Below are 17,427 nucleotides of genomic sequence, written 5' to 3'. Positions count from 1 at the left end.
CAGTTTTCCCCTGCTTTGGTGCCGTGTATAGACACAGTGGCGGCAGAAGTGGTGTGACAGGGCACAGGGATGCCGGCTGTGGCCGGACAGCGGCACGCAGCAGCACGGAACCGGGACCGGGCTGTACCAAAGCTGCGGCGAACGCAGTGGGGGGGTAGCGGCGGGGCCGTGGAGATAGAACTGCGCATGCGTGCGGCTGATCCCGGAAGCAGCGCTGTGGTTCGATGAGGTGGCATGGAGTGATATCACTGGTGCTGGGGTTGTAGCAACTGCGCATGCATGGGTTCCGTCACCATGGCAGCGCAGGCAGTCATCATGGCGGCGGGCAGGCCGGGGGGTGTGGGAGGCGGCAGAGCTGGGGGAACGGGAACGGGGCTGCGGCTGCGGCCGTGGAAGGGAACGCTGGGCCGTCCGTGGTTGCAGGAGGCGGCGGAGCCACGCCATCCAGCAGCTCTGAAGCGGGAGGGTGCGGTGGGGAAGGCGCAGCTCGGCCCGCCATGCAGCGGCTGTGGCAGGAGAGGGGAAGCGACCACGGGCGGCGCTGACGGGAGGCTGGGCTGGAGCGCCGCGGCACCGGCACAGGGTGGCTTGGGTGGCTGGGGCGCCCCGGTAAGCCAGTCATTAAAACACCCTAAAAATTATTTTAAAAGCCCTGAAAAAGCCCTAAAGGTATCCTAAACATTTCCAGAGAATTCCTAAAAAACTCCTGCAAAAAAAACCCTAAAATATCCCTAAAAATCCCTGAAAAATCACCTGAAAGACCCTAAAAAACTGTTGAACCCCTACCTGTAACACTGTGGCCTCCAAACACCATCTCTACCTATTAATCGGGGTAACTGCAAGACCCTCAAACACCACCACAATCACCAGCTTGAGGTGGTCTGGACAGCACCAAATAAAATAAAATAAAAAGCTTTATAAAAAGAAAAATTAAAAATAAAAATTAAATAAAAAATAAAATAAAATAAAATAAAATAAAATAACTGCTTTAAAAATGGGAAAATAAAAAAATAGAAAATTAAAAAAATAAAAAACTTTAAAAACAGAAAAATTAAAACTAAAAATTAAAAAAAATATAAAAAAATAAAAGAAATGCTTTAAAAATAGAAAAATTAAAACTAAAAATGAAATAAAAATTAAATTAAAAAAATAAAAGAAATGCTTTAAAAATAAAAAAAAATCAAAACTAAAAAATTAAATAAAAAATAAAATTAAAAAATAAAAGAAATGCTTTAAAAATAGAAAAAACAAAACTAAAAATAAATAAAAAGTAAAATTAAAATAAAATAAATGTTTAAAAATAAAAAAATTAAAACTAAAAATTAAATAGAAAATAAAAAAAGCTTTAAAAATAGAAAGATCAAAAATAAAAATTAAATAAAAAATAAAAAATAAAAAAATGCTTTAAAAATAAAAAAATCAAAACTAAAAATTAAATAAAAAAGAAAATTTAAAAAATAAAATAAATGCTTTAAAAATAGAAAAAGCAAAAAATAAAAAGGAAATAAAATATAAAATTAAAAAGATAAAATAAATAGTTTAAAAATAAAAAATTAAAACTAAAAATGAAATAAAAAATAAAATTAAAAAAAAAATAAATGTTTAAAAAAAAATTAAAACTAAAAATTAAAAAGAAATACAAAAAAGCTTTAAAAATAGAAAGACCAAAAATAAAAATTAAATAAAAAATAAAAAATAATAAATTCTTTAAAAATAAAAAACTCAAAACTAAAAATTAAATAAAAAATAAAATTAAAAAAATAAAATAAATGCTTTAAAAATAGAAAAAGCAAAAATACAAATGAAATAAAATATAAAATTAAAAAATTTAAAAAATTGTTTAAAAATAAAAAATTAAAACTAAAAATGAAAAAAAAATAAAGTTAAAAAATAAAAAAAGCTTTAAAAATAGAAAAATTAAAACAAAAAATTAAATAAAAAATAAAAAAAGCTTTAAAAATAGAAAGATCAAAAATAGAAAATTAAATAAAAAATAAAAAAAGCTTTAAAAATAGAAAAAGCAAAAAATAAAAAATGAAATAAAAAATAAAATTAAAAATAAAATAAATGCTTAAAAAAAATTGAAACAAAAAATTAAATAAAAAATAAAATTAAAAAATAAAATACAAAGCTTTAAAAATTGAAAAATCAAAAATAAAAATTAAATAAAAAGTAAAAAATAAAAAAATGCTTTAAAAATAAAAAAATCAAAAATTAAAAATTAAATAAAAACTAAAACAAAAAAAATGCTTTAAAAATAGATAAAGCAAAATAAATATGAAATAAAAAATAATATTAAAAAAATAAAATAAATAGTTTATAAATAAAAAATGAAAATTAAAAAATAAAAAATAAAATTAAAAAAAAATGCTTTAAAAAATAAAACAAAAATTAAATTAAAAAAAATTAAAAAATAAAACAAAAACCTTTAAAAATAGATAAATCAAAAATAAAAATTAAATAAAAAATAATCTAAAAAAAGCTTTAAAAATAAAAACCTCAAAACTAAAAATTAAGATACAAATAAAAATAAAAAAATCTAAAAAATGCTTTAAAAATATAAAAATTAAAACTAAAAATTAAAAAAAAGAAAATTAAAAAATAAAATAAATGCTTTAAAATATAAAAATTAAAACTAAAAAAAAGGTAAAAAAAAGCTTTAAAAATAGGAAAGTTAAAAAAATATTAAATAAAAATTAAATTTAAAAAAAATTAATTAAAAATAATTAAAAACCAAACTAAAATCCGTAAAGTGCTGTAAAGTGCCGTAAAAGTTCCATAAAAGGTAGTGTCGTAAAGCGCGACTGTCGTAAAAGGTGCGGTTTTACGACAGCCGCGCTTTACGGCACCTTTTACGACAGTCGCGCTTTACGGCTCCTTTTGCGACAGTCGCGCTTTACGGCACCTTTTACGGCAGTCGCGCTTTACGGCACCTTTTACGACAGTTTTACGACAGTCGCGCTTTACGGCACCTTTTACGACAGTCGCGCTTTACGACACCTTTTACGACAGTTTTGCGACAGTCGCGCTTTACGGCACCTTTTACGACAGTCGCGCTTTACGACACCTTTTACGACAGTCGCGCTTTACGGCACCTTTTACGACAGTTTTACGACAGTCGCGCTTTACGGCACCTTTTACGACAGTCGCGCTTTACGGCACCTTTTACGACAGTTTTACGACAGTCGCGCTTTACGGCACCTTTTACGACAGTCGCGCTTTACGGCACCTTTTACGACAGTCACGCTTTACGGCACCTTTTACGACAGTTTTACGACAGTCGCGCTTTACGGCACCTTTTACGACAGTCGCGCTTTACGGCACCTTTTACGACAGTTTTACGACAGTCGCGTTTTACGGCACCTTTTACGGCAGTCGCGCTTTACGGCACCTTTTACGGCAGTTTTACGACAGTTTTATGGAAATTTTACGGCACTTTACAGCACTTTAAAGTTTTTTTTTTTGTTTTTCATGTGTTTTTAATTAATTTTTTTTTTAATTTTTCTATTTTTAAAGCTTTTTCTTTTTTGAAATTTTTTTATTTGTTTTTATTTTTAATTTTCCTATTTTTAAAGCTTTTTATATGATTTTTAAAATTTTTTTAAATTTAATTTTTAAATTTAATTTTTCTTTTTTCAAGCTTTTTATTTTTTTAATTTTGTTTTTTTTTTAATTTTTATTTTTCTATTTTTAAGGCTTTTTATTTTTTTAATTTTTTTTTTTTTTATTTTTAATTTTTCTATTTTTAAAGATTTTTATTTTATTATTTTTTATTTAATATTTATATTTAATTTTTTTATTTTTAAAGCATTTATTATATTTTTTAATTTTGCTTTGTTTTGAATGCTTATTTTTAATTTTTCTATTTTAAAAGCATTTATTTGATTTTTAATTTTTTTAATTTAATTTTTAATTTTTCTATTTTCAAAGCTTTTTTAAAATTTTTTAAATTCGTTTTTATTTTTAACTTTTCTATTTTAAAAGCTTTTTATTTTATTAATTTTTATTTAATTTTTATATTTAATTTTTTTATTTTTAAAGCATTTATTATATTTTTTAATTTTGTTTTTTATTGAATGTTTATTTTTAATATTTCTATTTTAAAAGCATTTATTTGATTTTTAATTTTTTTTATTAATTTTTAACTTTTCTATTTTTAAAGCTTTTTAAATATTTTTTTTGTTTTTATTTTTAATTTTTCTATTTTTAAAGCTTTTTTTTGTTTAAGTTTTCTATTTTTAAAGCATTTATTTTCTTAATTTTGTTTTTTATTTATTTTTCTATTTTTAATTTTTGTATTTTTAAAGCATTTAGTTTTTAATTTTGTTTTTTATTTTATGTTATATTTATTTTTCTATTTTTAAAGCAGTTATTTTTTAATTTTGTTTTTTATTTAATTTTTACTTTTTAAATTTTCTATTTTTAAAGTTTTTGATTTTTAAATTTTATTTTTTATTTATTTTTATTCTTAATTTTTTTATTTTTAAAGGACTTATTTTTTTAATTTTATTTCTTTTTTATTTTTATTTTTAATTTTTCTATTTTCAAAGCTTTTTTATTGTTTAATTTTATTTTTTATTTAATTTTTATTTTTAATTTTATATTTTGAAACCTTTTTTTTATTTTTTACTTTTATTTTTTATTTCTATTTTTAATTTTTCTATTTTTAAACCTTTTAATTTTATTATTTTTTATTTAATTTTTATATTTAATTTTTCTATTTTTAAAGCATTTATTTTTTTTAATTTTGTTTTGTATTAAATTTTTATTTTTAATTTTTCTATTTTTAAAGCATTTATTTATTTAATTTTATTTTTATTTAGTTGTTATTTTTAATTTTTCTATTTTTAAAGCATTTTTTAAATTTTATTTTTAATTTAATTTTTATTTTTAATTTTTCTCTTTTTAAAGCATTTTATTTTTTAATTTTATTTTTATTTTTTATTTCTAATTTTTCTATTTTTAAAGCATTTATTTTTTTAATTTTGTTTTTTATTTAATTTTTATATTTTTCTATTTTTAAAGCTTTTTATTTTATTTTTTTGGTGCTTCCCAGACCAATTTAAGGTGGTGATTGTGGTGGTGTTTGAGGGTCTTGCATTACGGCACTACATTTTATGGAAATTGTACGGCACTTTACAGCACTTTACAGTTTGTTTGGGTTTTTTAATTTGTTTTTAATTAATTTTGTTATTTTATTTATTTTTATTTTTAATTTTTCTATTTTTAAAGCATTTTATTACATTTTATTTGGTGCTGCCCAAACCTGCTGTAGTGCATTTTTATACTTTGTAATACTTTGAACTAATTTTGTTTTGTATCCCCATATTTTTCCCAAATGGTTTATCCCAAACTGTACCCCCCTCCTTTTACCTGTGTTATCCCTCTCCCAGGATGAGATCATCCCCAAACCCCCACCCTGGCTCTCTGTCAATCACTCAGATCCCATCCCCTCCATCCAGAAGTTTCAGTCCAAGTCGTCGAGTGATTAGCCAGAGGCTGGGAGTCAGCCCCCCAAGCCTTGCCCCATACGCTGTCCTGTACGTCCATCCCCCAGCATCCATCCCTTAGGGTCACTTAATGGTTGGTAGGATGTTATCTACTTTTGGTTTCCATCTCCCAGGGCTCTCGGCAGGAGCTCCTTTGGGACTCCTAATAAAACCTTGGAATAACCCCTGCTAAGAGTCGGCGCTTTATCTTCTACCGCTGTCTCTGGTGTCTCTGCTGCTGCAAAGGCGACCAGCCCAGGTGCCCTCAGTACCCTCGGGGCACAGAGAGTGTCTCCCCCCAGCCCAGGTGCCCTCAGCACCCTCGGGGCACAGAGAGTGTCTCCCCCCAGCCCAGGTGCCCTCAGTACCCTCAGGGCACAGAGAGTGTCTCCCCGCTCTCGGCCGTGCCGGGGCTGCCGACTCGGGACCGGCCGAGGGTTACTGAGAGGCTCGCACGAACCCGCTCGGCCGCTGATTGTGGTGGTGTTTGAGGGTCCTCCAGGACAAGGGAGGAGACGAGAATCTTGACTCCCCCTTTCAGAAGGCTGAAATATTATTGTATGATCTCTATTATATTAAAAGAAAATGAGATATTAGAACTACACTAAAAGAGCAAGGAGACATCAGAAAGCTGGAAAGGAATAATAATAAAAACCTGGGACTGCTCACAGCCCCGACACCGCTGGACCATGATTGGTCATCAAGTAGAAACAATGCACAGGAGACCAATCCAAGATGCCCCTGTTGCTAAACCATCTCCAGCCCACACTCCACAGCCAGCAGATTGTTATTGGTTCCATTTCTGTTCTGAGGCTTCTCAGGAGAAAAATCCCAGCAAAAGGATTTTCATCAAACACGTCAGTGCCAGGTGATGGCAAAGGCAGCATCGGCCGGCCAAGGTCACTGTGTCATCCCTGCCAGCCCAGGTGTCACAGCAAGGAGGAGAGAGTTCACCCTGTGCTCAGCCTGCAATACAGAGCAATACAACACAACACACATATTAACACAAGATGATAACCTTTTTCTATTTTCGTTACATGTGGATTTATTGTTACAGGACACCCAAAACAACAAAAGCACACAAAAAACAGCACTCATCTACCATTAACACCCCCTTCACATGACACACAAACTCACCATCCCTCTCACCACAACTGCTAAATTACACCCCAGTAATCCTTGCTCCTCGGGAACGTGGTTCCCAGGAGCCTCCAAAAAATCCTCCTGCCTGACGAAAACCCCAGTCCCTGGACGGTCCGCGCCCAAACTTTGGCGATGAACGTCGCCTCGCGGACCGACCAGGACCGGGGAAAAAAAACCCAGCCGGGGGGAAAAAAAAAAAAGGAAAAAAAAACAGAGGGGGGGGGGGGGGTGGGGGGGGTAAACCCGGCTGGGGATTTTTTACTCTAAATTTACAAATGAGTTGAAAAACCTGACAAGCAAAAGTCACACACACAAGGTTAAATCCAGTCAGCATGCGCTCACACACGCAGAGACGAGCAGACGCAGACAGACACAGTCACGTGCTCTCACACACGCTCACGCACTCCTCCCATTTAAACGTTCCCTGCAGCCCTTACTTGAGACGCTGAAGAACGCGCTTCCACGCTTCTTCTGGCTGCCGCTCCTCGACGTCAAATGGTAGATTCTGGGGAAATCGGCAGCCTCGGGAACCTGTGAGACAACAGGAAGCGGTCAACGAGTGGCTGACAGCTAGGACTTGTCCCCGCTCTGACCGATAAATTTTCTATCCAAAACCCCATAAAAGACAGATGAACAGTAAAGTTTTTATAACTCTTCTACCTAACTGTGACTACGTGCCCGGGCAGGGCAGCTCCGACCATAAGTGGTACAACATGAGTACACACAATAAAAGCAGATGCATACAGTGCAAGTGTACATGGAGTGTAAGTCCATACAATATAAGCCAGCATAGGTACACACAATGTAAGTACATACAGTATAAGTACATACAGTGTAAGCCAACATAGGTAAACGCAATGTAAGTACATACAGTATAAACCAGCATAGGTACAAACAATATAAGTACATACAGTATAAGCCAGGACTTGAGACAGCTCTCTGGAAGATACTAATTCTTGAGCCCTGTACCCTTTGAGAAAATGGAACCTATAGAACTGCTGCAGTCACGTGAGGAGGGTGTAAGACGCTCCCTCAGGAAGTCCAAGAGAATGGCATGGAGAAAAAGGCACTACCAAAGCCGGTAGTGAGAAGGAAGATGGATGAGAACATCTTGTCCCTTTGAGACACTCCAGTCTCAAAGAGTAAAAATGTACAGGTGCCAGAATAAGGGATACCCGGAAAGGAACGCGAGTAGAAGAGGGGCAATGTGGCACGGAATAGTGCCGATAAAGCGTCGAGACGTGACAAAGGCCTGTGACACGTAAGACAATGGACACAGACTACATAACACAGACATGGACAACATAACACGGACAACATAACATAGACACAGATGACATAACACAGACACAGATGACATAACACAGAGACGAGTGACAACTGCCTGGCACTGTCCCCTTAGGGACCCGAGATTCCTAACGCAAGATGAGCCAGAGGCTGATGATGCCAAAGGAAAGAAAGCCCTATGACAATGGCACGTGATGATGAAATGGAACTCGTCAAAAGAAGTTAGTGCCGAAGTAGTTAAGAGGATGCTCGAGAGGCTCGGCGAGCCTAGAGAAGGAAGCCGACTGCCGGGTGACCGTGGCCGTGGCTCCGGACGTGAAGGCGAGCTCCTCGGGGGAAAGATCCGTGACGACGTCGAGTCGAGGGAGGCGGACGATGCAAAGTACGCGAAAATGTGGAGATGGGTCGGAACTGCCCTGCCCGGCAAAGGCTCTGGCAAGGCTGAGGGGAAACCCTCTCCCTTTACTTCCAGAGAGCCCATGCCCCTACAGACCTGCCCCCTAAGCTGACATCTGATTGCCTCCTGCGAGAGTAAAGGCTATTCCCCTTCTCCCAGCCACTGGCCCCGACACTTAGCTTTTGGAAGAGGAGCGGACGAAATCCATCCTCGGTCGGACATGGACGTGGAGATGCTCTCCGTGTGTGCTTCGGTGCTGCCGTTTCCAAGCTTTGGCTACGAGCCTCCTCTGGGTACCTAAGACAAAACAGAAAACCTGACTATTGCCCTCGACAACAGTAATCCCCGGGACTCCTCCGCGCCGCTGCCCCGGCTCACCTCAAATCTTGATTTTGCTCTGGAGGCTGCCCGGAAGATACCTGCAAAGAGAAAAGGGACACGCTTAGCATGCTGCTGTGTAACGCTCACCTATGGGTCAGCCTGCCTAAACGCCGACTCACCGGCCCTCCTCTGTTCCTTGGCGTGCCTAGGGCAGCACCTGCAATGAAACAAAGCAGATAAGCATGCTGAGATACTGTGAAAACACAACCTCCCAAATCGGACAAGGATGCCACACCGATACCTTAAGCTCTCACCCACCTGGCATAGGCGTGCTCGGCCAGGATAAATGGCAAGTGGATCACCTAAAATAAAAAAAAAAATAGGAGATGCTTAGAGCTGCACCAAAACTGAGAACTCAGCAATAACAACTGCTTCTGTATGCTACTCAATGCTCACCTTGCCCACTCAGCCTTGACTGCTGCTCTCGGCCTTGACCTCCTAAAAAGAGAGACAAAGAACAATGCTGTAACAGCCACCATTTATGCTTCCTCTGCAGAGACAAATGGTGACTGACCTGCTCGGGGCAATCCCCTCACCTGGGATGGGGGGCTCTGCCCTGGATTTTATCCTTCGCGTCTGAAAGAAAGTTAGGACAAAAGTCAAACTGTTGCAGGATAACTTAAGAGCTCCAGATATCCTGTGTCCAGCTACAAATCCCACCTAGAGTCCAACTACACCCCACATTACAAACTCCAAGTCCCCGGGACTGCTCCTATTGCACCAGGCTATGCGGCAGGGCAGAGCAGCTCCGGCACAAATGTGTGTGCACACACCCGTGACACAGGACAGGACGTGACAGACAACGGGGACACAACACGGACAGAAAGCTCCTGGCACGGAAAATGGCTGCGAGGACTGAGAGAATGCAAAAGGGGATGACCGAGGGGAGACCGATGGTGAGCGGATGAGGCTCAGAGAAACCTGGAGGAAGAAGATGCTAACCAAATGATTTATTCCAAGAACTGCAAAGATGGATGCCCGAGAATCCCAAGGTCAGAAGCCTCTACCTGCCCTCACATTCGTTCAAGTCCTACTCCGCCATAATGGATCCTGGCGGGGCAGAGCTGCCCATACAGCTCAGAACAAGACCTGAAAAGACACCTGACCGGATGCTTCTAAAGAGACAAGAGAGTCTGATGCCTGTCTGAGCTCCTGAGTCCAAAGTTCTATGGCCTGGCTGCCAGGCCGAGGAATGCAGAGATCACAGATGCTAACAATGATGCCAGGGTTTCTGACAGGCCCCTCAAAGGCCTAAGGTAAAGGACATGACATATGCAAACAACACATAACACACAAAAGACAAGTGACACAATACACACCGGGACTGCTCTGCCCTGCTCACCTCAGCACTGTGATCCAAAGTCAGGCTTGGCTTTTATGGGGCTTAAGGGGCCACTTCATGGACGCCCCCATCTCCAAAGTGGACTGAAAAACCCCTCCCAGTGATTCCCAAACCAGCCCCCTGCTTTCATCCCCTCTGTGGGTCGTGGCCCTCTACTTATCTCTCGCACAGCTGGGGATGCCGGTCTCAGGTGTGAAGAAAGGCCACCTCGTCAGCCGGGAAGGTCCTGCTGGCACCAGGCTGGTGTCTCTCACACAGCTGTATTAAAGAAAACCAAACATCAGTGCCCGATCTTGGCAGCCCCTCGGCCAAAACCCCACAAGTCTGCTACTCACCGTGCTCCTAAGAACGCTCAGCTGCTCGGGCCGCACGCTTCGGGCACGCTCGGAGACCGAGGCCGTCGTCACAGGGGGTGCCTGGGTTGAGAGGAGATGAGGTGATTTGGCATGGCTGAAACCTGAGGGGACCCTCGCTCCTCCTCCCTACTTCCCCGACTCACCGCAGCTCCTCGGCGGTTCCTGACCCGGCACACAGGGCTGGCGAGAGCGGCAAACCCGGTCCATCGGCCGCTGGGGATGGGAGCCTGGCGTGCTCCGAGTGGATTCCCTAAGGCACAAAAACGAGAATGGAGACTTAGTCATGCCCCAGGAATTGAGACCTCAGAAACAAGAAAGGCTACTGATCACCTTGCTCTCCTGAACTTGACTGCTGGGATCCAGATTTACTTCCTAAAAATAAAGACAAAAAACAGCGCTGAAACAGGGTCACCCTTGACACTCCCCTTGCACACACAAATGGTGACTGACCTGCTCAGGGGAACCCACACACCCAGGATGGGGGCTCAGCCATGGATGCAATGCATCTGCACCTGAAAGAGAGTTAGAACATATGTCAAAAACCTGCAGGATGACTCAAAAGCTGCAAACACCTCAGGTCAATCTAGGAATAGCATCTAGAGTCCAACTACACCCCACATTACAAATTTCAACTCCCCAGGGCTTCTCCTATTGCGCCGGGCTATGCGGCAGGGCAGAGCAGCTCCGGCACAAATGTGTGTGCAGACACCCGTGACACAGGACAGGACGTGACAGACAACGGGGACACAACACAGACAGAAATCACCTGGCAAGGAAAATGGCTGCAAGGACCGAGAAGATACCAAATGAGATGACCGAGGTGAGACTGATGGTGAGCTGATGAGGCTCAGAGAAACCTGGAGGAAGAAGATGCTAACTGAATGATTTATTCCAAGAACTGCAAAGATGGATGCCCGAGAATCCTACGGCCAGAAGCCTCTGCCTGCCCTCACGTTCTTTCCAGTCCTACTCCGCCATAATGGATCCTGGCGGGGCAGAGCTGTCCACACAGCTCAGAACAAGACCTGAAAAGACACCTGATTGGATGCTTCTAAAGAGACAAGAGAGTCTGATGCCTGTCTGAGCTCCTGAGGCCAAAGTTCCATGGCATTGGTGCCAGGCCGAGGAATGCAGAGATCACAGATGCTAACAATGATGCCAGGGTTTCTGACAGGCCCCGCATAGGGTTAAGGTAAAAGACATGACATATGCAAACAACACATAACACACAGTAGACAAGTGACACTATACACACCGGGACTGCTCTGCCCTGCGCACCTCAGCGCTGTGATGCCAAGTCAGGCTTTGCTTTTATGGGGCCTATGGGGCCGCTTCATGGACACCCCCATCTCCAAAGGGGACTCAAAAACCCCTCCCGGTGGGTCCCTACCCTGCACCCCGCTTTCATCCCCTCTGTGGGTTGTAGCCCTCTACTTATCTCTCGCACTGCTGGGGATGCCGGTCTGTGTCAGGTGCAATAGAAGGCTGCCTCGACATCTGGGAAGTTCCTGCTGGCCCTGTTGTTCAACAACTCCCTGTTGTTTCTTAGTCAGCTACATGAAAGAAATGCAAATATTAATGCACGATCTCTGCAGCACACCGGCCAAAACCCAACAATTCTGCCACTCACCATTCTCCTAAGAATGCCCGGCTCCTGGGGCCGCGGTCTGAGGCTGATGAAAAAACAGGAACAGATGCTTAGATTTGCACCAGAAAGTGAGACTGGAGCAATAACAACTGCTTCTGTGCCCTACTCAATGCTCACCTTGACTGCTGATATCCAGCTTTACCTCCTAAAAAGAAAAAGAACAGAGCTGTAACAGAGTCACACTTTACACTCCCCCCGCAGAGCCAAACGGTGACCGACCTGCTCGGGGGAACCTCCTCACTCGGGATGGGTGGATGGATTTTGCCCTGGATTTTATCCTTCTGCGTCTGAAAGAAAGTGAGGACAAAAGTCAAAGGGCTGCAGGATAACTTCACAGCTCCAAACACCTTCTGTCTAGCTAGGAATATCATCTACAGTCTGGCAACGCCCCACAAACTGCGAGTCCCTGGGACTTGTCCTGTTGCAGCAGGCTATGCAGCAGGGCAGGGCAGGGCAGCTCCGGCACAAACATGTGCAGACACCCGTGACACGGAACGTGACAAACAGGGGGACGACAAACACAACACAGCATGCTTGTGGTGAGGGTCTCGAGGGGGAAAAGGCAAAAGGGACCCCAAAGACACACTAGGTAACACGGTACACCGGACAACACGACGTGGACCGGAACTGTTCTGCGCTGCCCGCCTGAAAGCTGCCGTCACAAGTAGAGCCTCTCCCTTTAGCTGTCCTAAGAGGCCCCTTGGAGGAGATTGCTTTTCCCTCTGCTAATTTTTAAATCTGTCCCAGGAACTCCCAACCCACTACTCTCCCATTGTCCCAACTCCAGGCCGTGGCCCTGACTTATCTTTTGGATGATCAGTGATGTGGATCCACGTTGCGCCTGAAATGAGTCTGCCTCGGAGGGCCCCGTGATGGCCTGTTAGCCTCTCGGTCAGCTACAATAAAGAAAAACAAAACCAAAGTATGAGTTCAGAGGTATGTGGGCCAAATCCCAGCGAGTCAGCTACTTGCCCTCTCCTGAGTGTGCCTGGCTCCTTCAGGCTCCGGCTTCATCCTGATTCCGAGACTGTGGCCGTTATTGTGAGTGGCACCTGGGTTAGAGAAAGGCAAAGTGAAATGGCATTCCTGTGAGTGCAGTGGATGACCTTGTGTGCTGTAAGATGTATGAATGCCTCTGCTACCTGCTCAGCCTCCCTCTCCTAGTCACAATCCCCAACTTACCTGAAGCCTCAATCTCAAACATCATCTTGGACCCTGGGCAGATCCCTCTTGTGACACGATGAATCTGCTGAAAAAAGCGTTGCAATTGTCACAACCTGGAGCCTCTGAAAGCTGCACTCCTCCTAAAAAAAATACAAAACAAAATAAGAACAAAACCAGAAAATACAAATGCACTTTACCACCCCTAAACACAAAACCCAAAATCATTATCTTAAATACTCCCTGTATTCCAGGCTGTTTTCTTCACAGTATCTTCAAAGCCTCTGTTGCTTTAGATGCCCAGAAACACCTGCTGAAAACAAGCTGAGATAAGCTGAAAAAGCTTCTTACCTGAAATGAGAGGAGAGCTCTGATCCCAGCACCTCCCAGAGGGGGAATGAAGGCCCTGGGCAAAGGCTGGGGTTAATATACCCCTGATGGTGCCCGCCTCTCGTTCCCATGGCACCCGGGAAAAGGGAGGGGGCCAATCCCACCGGGTATAAAAACCCTCAGAGTGCCTGCAGGTGTTTGGCTTCTCTGATTTGATTTCAAGGGGAGCAAAGGGCTTGTTATAGATGAAAACTCTCCAGAAAAATATCAGTGCCTTTTTTTTTTTTGCAACATCTATTTGGAGCAAAAGGGCAGAAAACTGGTAAGAAATAAAAGTTTCTGTTTAGGCAGCATAACTAGATAAATTGGGTAATTTGCTGTTAACTTTCATAATTATTCCTTAGTGACTACTAAGTAGCATTTCACTTGTGACTAAGGTGGGTGGAGAAAATTGTCTAAGTCTCCTTGGGACCTCTAATTAGGCCTAACTACATTATAAGTAAAAATAAGAAAAATAAAAGCTTCCCAAGCAGTGTAAGTGCATGCCAGGCTCACCCTGCTCTGAGATACTTGGTCCTATGGCACAGAAAGAAGGGCCCTGAAATGTATTTTTAAAATGCTAAAAAAGGCAGAGCTTCCTTCCAGTGCACCCCTTAAACAGAGGAAATGGGGCAGTTACCTCTACTGAAACTAATACAATAGCAAATAATTAGTGTCTGCCCTTTAATTTATTCTTCTTAAGTACTGGGAAAAGAGCGGTTTTCCTCTCTCTTTAAATCTCTCCAGTGATGAAAAAAGAGGGATTTTTCCCTCAGTTCAAACTCTTAAGATGGAGGGTACAGCTGGGCTTCTCCCTCAATTAAGGCCTCAGGACAACAAAATGGGGGTGGCTACCCTTAATTCAAACCCATAAGAAACATTGTCAAGGTTTTCCCCTTCTTTTTAGACTGGGGAATAATAGAAAATGAGGACTCCCTGTCAATTAACACCCCGAACAGCATAGAAAAGGCAGGGATTCTTTCAACTGAGACCATTAAAATTGCAGGGGAAGCAGAGTCCCTCCCAGTTTGAACACAAAAAATAAAGGAAAAGGAAGCTTTTTCCCTTTTTTCTAAACCCTTTTTCTCCTAATAACCCCTCTCCTTTCTGGGAGTGCTGTGGGGGGTCTGGGGGCCCTGGGGAGGGACTGGCACAGTAAAAGGGGAAAGTTGAAAGCTCTCTCCTGGAACCCCACATGCTGCCTGGCCTGCTCAGATGCTGCCCCTTGGCAAAAGGGCTCTTCCCTTGGCATTTTCTCAAAGTGTTGCTCCGTGCCCGGGTGGGTCCGGCTGCTCCCTAGTCCGTGCTGGATGCTCCGACCGTAGTTCCTGGAGGGACCCTTGGGATGCCCCTGTTAGCCCCTCTGGACTAGCGGCTCCCTGCGCGGGTGTGCCTGGGTAACCCTCTGAAAGCAGCTGGGCACACGGGGGGTGCTAGACCTTGGAGTGGGCTTGAGGTGAAGAAAGGTCCTGTGAGGAGTTCCTTCCCCTGCACAGCCCTTCGTCTGCCCCTTAAACCATGGGCTGCCAGACTTTCCTTTCTAAGGAAATTAACCGTCTTTCCTCTCTGTGTGCCCCGGACCGTGGCTGCCGATGCCGAGAACTCTCGCCGCCCTTGGAGTGCCACGTGCCTCCTGCGAACGGACGTCGACGCGCAGCGGGGGTGAGTTTGGCTTTACGGGGAAGAGGGCCGGCGCGGGATTTCTCTGGGAGCAAAGCTGCCCCCACCGAGAACTCGGGCTGCCCTGGCAGTGCCGAGCACCTCCTGCAAACTGGCATTGGGAGACGCGGGGAGTGAGTTTTTCTGTGCAGAAGTTCTCCCAGACCAAAGCTGAGAGCATCTAACCCTAACCACAACAGCTTAGCTGGGTCTAAAACTTACAACCTTCGGACTGGCGGCGTGGGACCCAACCCGCTGTGCCACTGTTGGCCCCTTTCTAAAGCATTCCACTGCAGTCCCAAAACTCTGCCTTTTCAGAGGGTGTTTCCTGTGACCCTGACCGTAATCTTCAAAATATGCTAGAGACTCATAAAATGGCTTTGAAAAAGCCCCAACAATACCCTAAGTAGTCCTAGAAAAGTTCCTTCCAAAATCCCCTAAATACCTTTAAAAGTCCTGGAAAAAAAGCCTCACAAAGACGTGCTCAGTCTCCGAACTCTACCTCTTGCTGTCTAGCCCACAGATGTCGTCCCTACCTTTTTGCAGTGGGTCTGTTGTCCTCTGAGGGTTCTGTCATTGTGCTGCTGTGTGAGGGTTGCTGTCTGGTCTCGCTGTTAGGGTTGCTGGGTTGTGCTGCTGTTGGGGGAAAAGGCTGTTTTTAGGGGGGCTGCTTAGGCTGAGGTTAGGGCTGGGGTGAGGGGTGGTACAGCTGTACCCTGTACCCCTGATCTCCACTGGACTGTCCAGCCCTCAAGCCCTCTCCCTTTACCCCTCAACCGGTCCCTCTGCCCCCCAGCCCTCACCTCCTGTGTGTCACCCTTGACCCCTCTCCTTTGCCCCTCAGCCCCCAGCTCCTCTGTGTCACCCTACAGCTGCCCCTGCCACCCTCAGCATCTCTGTGTGTCACCCGCTGTCCCCTCTCCCTGTTCCTCCCTCAGCTCCCAGCCTCTGTCACCCTCAAGCCCCCACAGTGCCCCTCAAGCTGCCCCTCAGCCTCCATGTGTTGTGCCATGAAAAGACCCTAAAAAAACCTAAAAATTCCCTCAAAAACCCTAAAAATACCCTAGCCCTAAAAAGTCCTCCTCATACCCTCAGTAGTCCTAAAAACCCCCAAAAACACCCAACCCCCTCCCCAAAACAATTCTTAAAAGTACAACCGAGTGCACGGCCTCGTCCCTGTGTGAGTAAAAGTTTGAGGTTTTGCCGGCAGCGTCGCCGAGTGCTGAGGGGTCCCCTGGTCGATAGGGCAACTTGGGAGGGTTTGCTTCAGGCTTTGCTTGTGAAAGGTGTGAGAAAAGCAAGCAGCTCTGAAGCAGATGAGCCCCCTCTTGCCTGTTGAAGTGTTGCATAAATCAAAGATAAACCTCAAGTCCCTTCCCACCCAAACCGTTCCGTGATTCTTTGCCCTGGAGGCAAGGGTGCACCTGTCACCGCATTTCTCTTCACAGAGAAAAGCAAGGCACAATTCTCCCCAAGAATATTTCTGGGATTCACATTCTCTGAACCTCAGAGGAAGGAAAAACAATTCTTATCTCATTTGCTGTGCCTGTGTTTGTGCCGAAGTAGAATGCAGCGTGGAGATTGTTTACCCAAAGTGATGGTGTTTTGTTTCCTTGGCCTGTCGGGGCCAAGTGTGTGTGTGTGTCGGGTCTGTTGGGTGACAGTCACGAGTTGTGTGCGGGGTTGAGTACTTGGCAGATTGGGTTTAGATGTAATGTAATATAGTATAATAAAGCAATTAATTAGCCTTCTGATAAGGCAGAATGCAGACTGGAAATATTTGCACATATGATATTAAAGGACACATGAACCACCTTTCTGTGAGGCGCGGAGGGATACGTGCAAGGCGCTGCAATTTTCCCCTGCTGTGGTGCCGTGTATAGACGCAGTGGCGGCAGAAGTGGCGTGACAGGGCACAGGGATGCCGGCTGTGGCCGGACAGCGGCACGCAGCAACTCGGAACCGGGACCGGGCTGTGCCAAAACTGCGGCGAACGCAGCGGCGGGCGGCGGCGGGGCCGTGGAGATAGAACTGCGCATGCGTGCGGCTGATCCCGGAAGCAGCGCTGTGGTTCGGTGAGTCGGCGCGGAGTGATATCGCTGGTGCTGGGGTTGTAGCAACTGCGCATGCGTGGGTTCCGTCACCATGGCAGCGCAGGCAGTCATCATGGCGGCAGGCGGGCCGGGGGGTGCGGG

General features: G+C 43.2%; 3 long non-coding RNA genes across 4 annotated transcripts in view; all 3 read right to left on the bottom strand.

Annotated features, from left to right (window-relative positions):
- LOC143693134 (uncharacterized) overlaps nt 1-10,942 on the bottom strand; it is a 36,486-nt gene extending 25,544 nt beyond the window's left edge. Inside the window, exons 1-5 of one of the 2 annotated variants that reach the window (XR_013180636.1) lie at nt 10,846-10,942; nt 10,726-10,767; nt 10,539-10,645; nt 10,375-10,455; nt 9,983-10,297 (exon numbers count right to left, since the gene is read on the bottom strand). This is a non-coding gene — a long non-coding RNA (uncharacterized LOC143693134). Of the gene's footprint in view, nt 1-9,982; nt 10,298-10,374; nt 10,456-10,538; nt 10,646-10,725; nt 10,768-10,845 lie in introns of those variants that run through there. The other variant, XR_013180637.1, reaches the window with a different exon arrangement.
- On the bottom strand, nt 6,014-8,739 carry LOC143693132 (uncharacterized). Its single transcript, XR_013180633.1, has 3 exons — nt 8,695-8,739; nt 7,070-8,613; nt 6,014-6,455 (listed from the first exon to the last, which is right to left on the bottom strand). It is a non-coding gene; the product is annotated as an uncharacterized LOC143693132 (long non-coding RNA).
- Nucleotides 8,815-9,585, bottom strand: LOC143693136 (uncharacterized). Its single transcript, XR_013180639.1, has 4 exons — nt 9,212-9,585; nt 9,094-9,135; nt 8,956-8,999; nt 8,815-8,854 (listed from the first exon to the last, which is right to left on the bottom strand). It is a non-coding gene; the product is annotated as an uncharacterized LOC143693136 (long non-coding RNA).
- Nucleotides 10,943-17,427: the final 6,485 nt, after the last annotated feature.

The sequence above is a fragment of the Agelaius phoeniceus genome, unplaced genomic scaffold (genome assembly GCF_051311805.1).
Source record: "Agelaius phoeniceus isolate bAgePho1 unplaced genomic scaffold, bAgePho1.hap1 Scaffold_303, whole genome shotgun sequence".
Taxonomy (NCBI): domain Eukaryota; kingdom Metazoa; phylum Chordata; class Aves; order Passeriformes; family Icteridae; genus Agelaius; species Agelaius phoeniceus.
The sequence above is the reverse complement of the archived record's forward strand: the minus strand, read 5'-3'. Positions and strand labels throughout refer to the sequence as shown.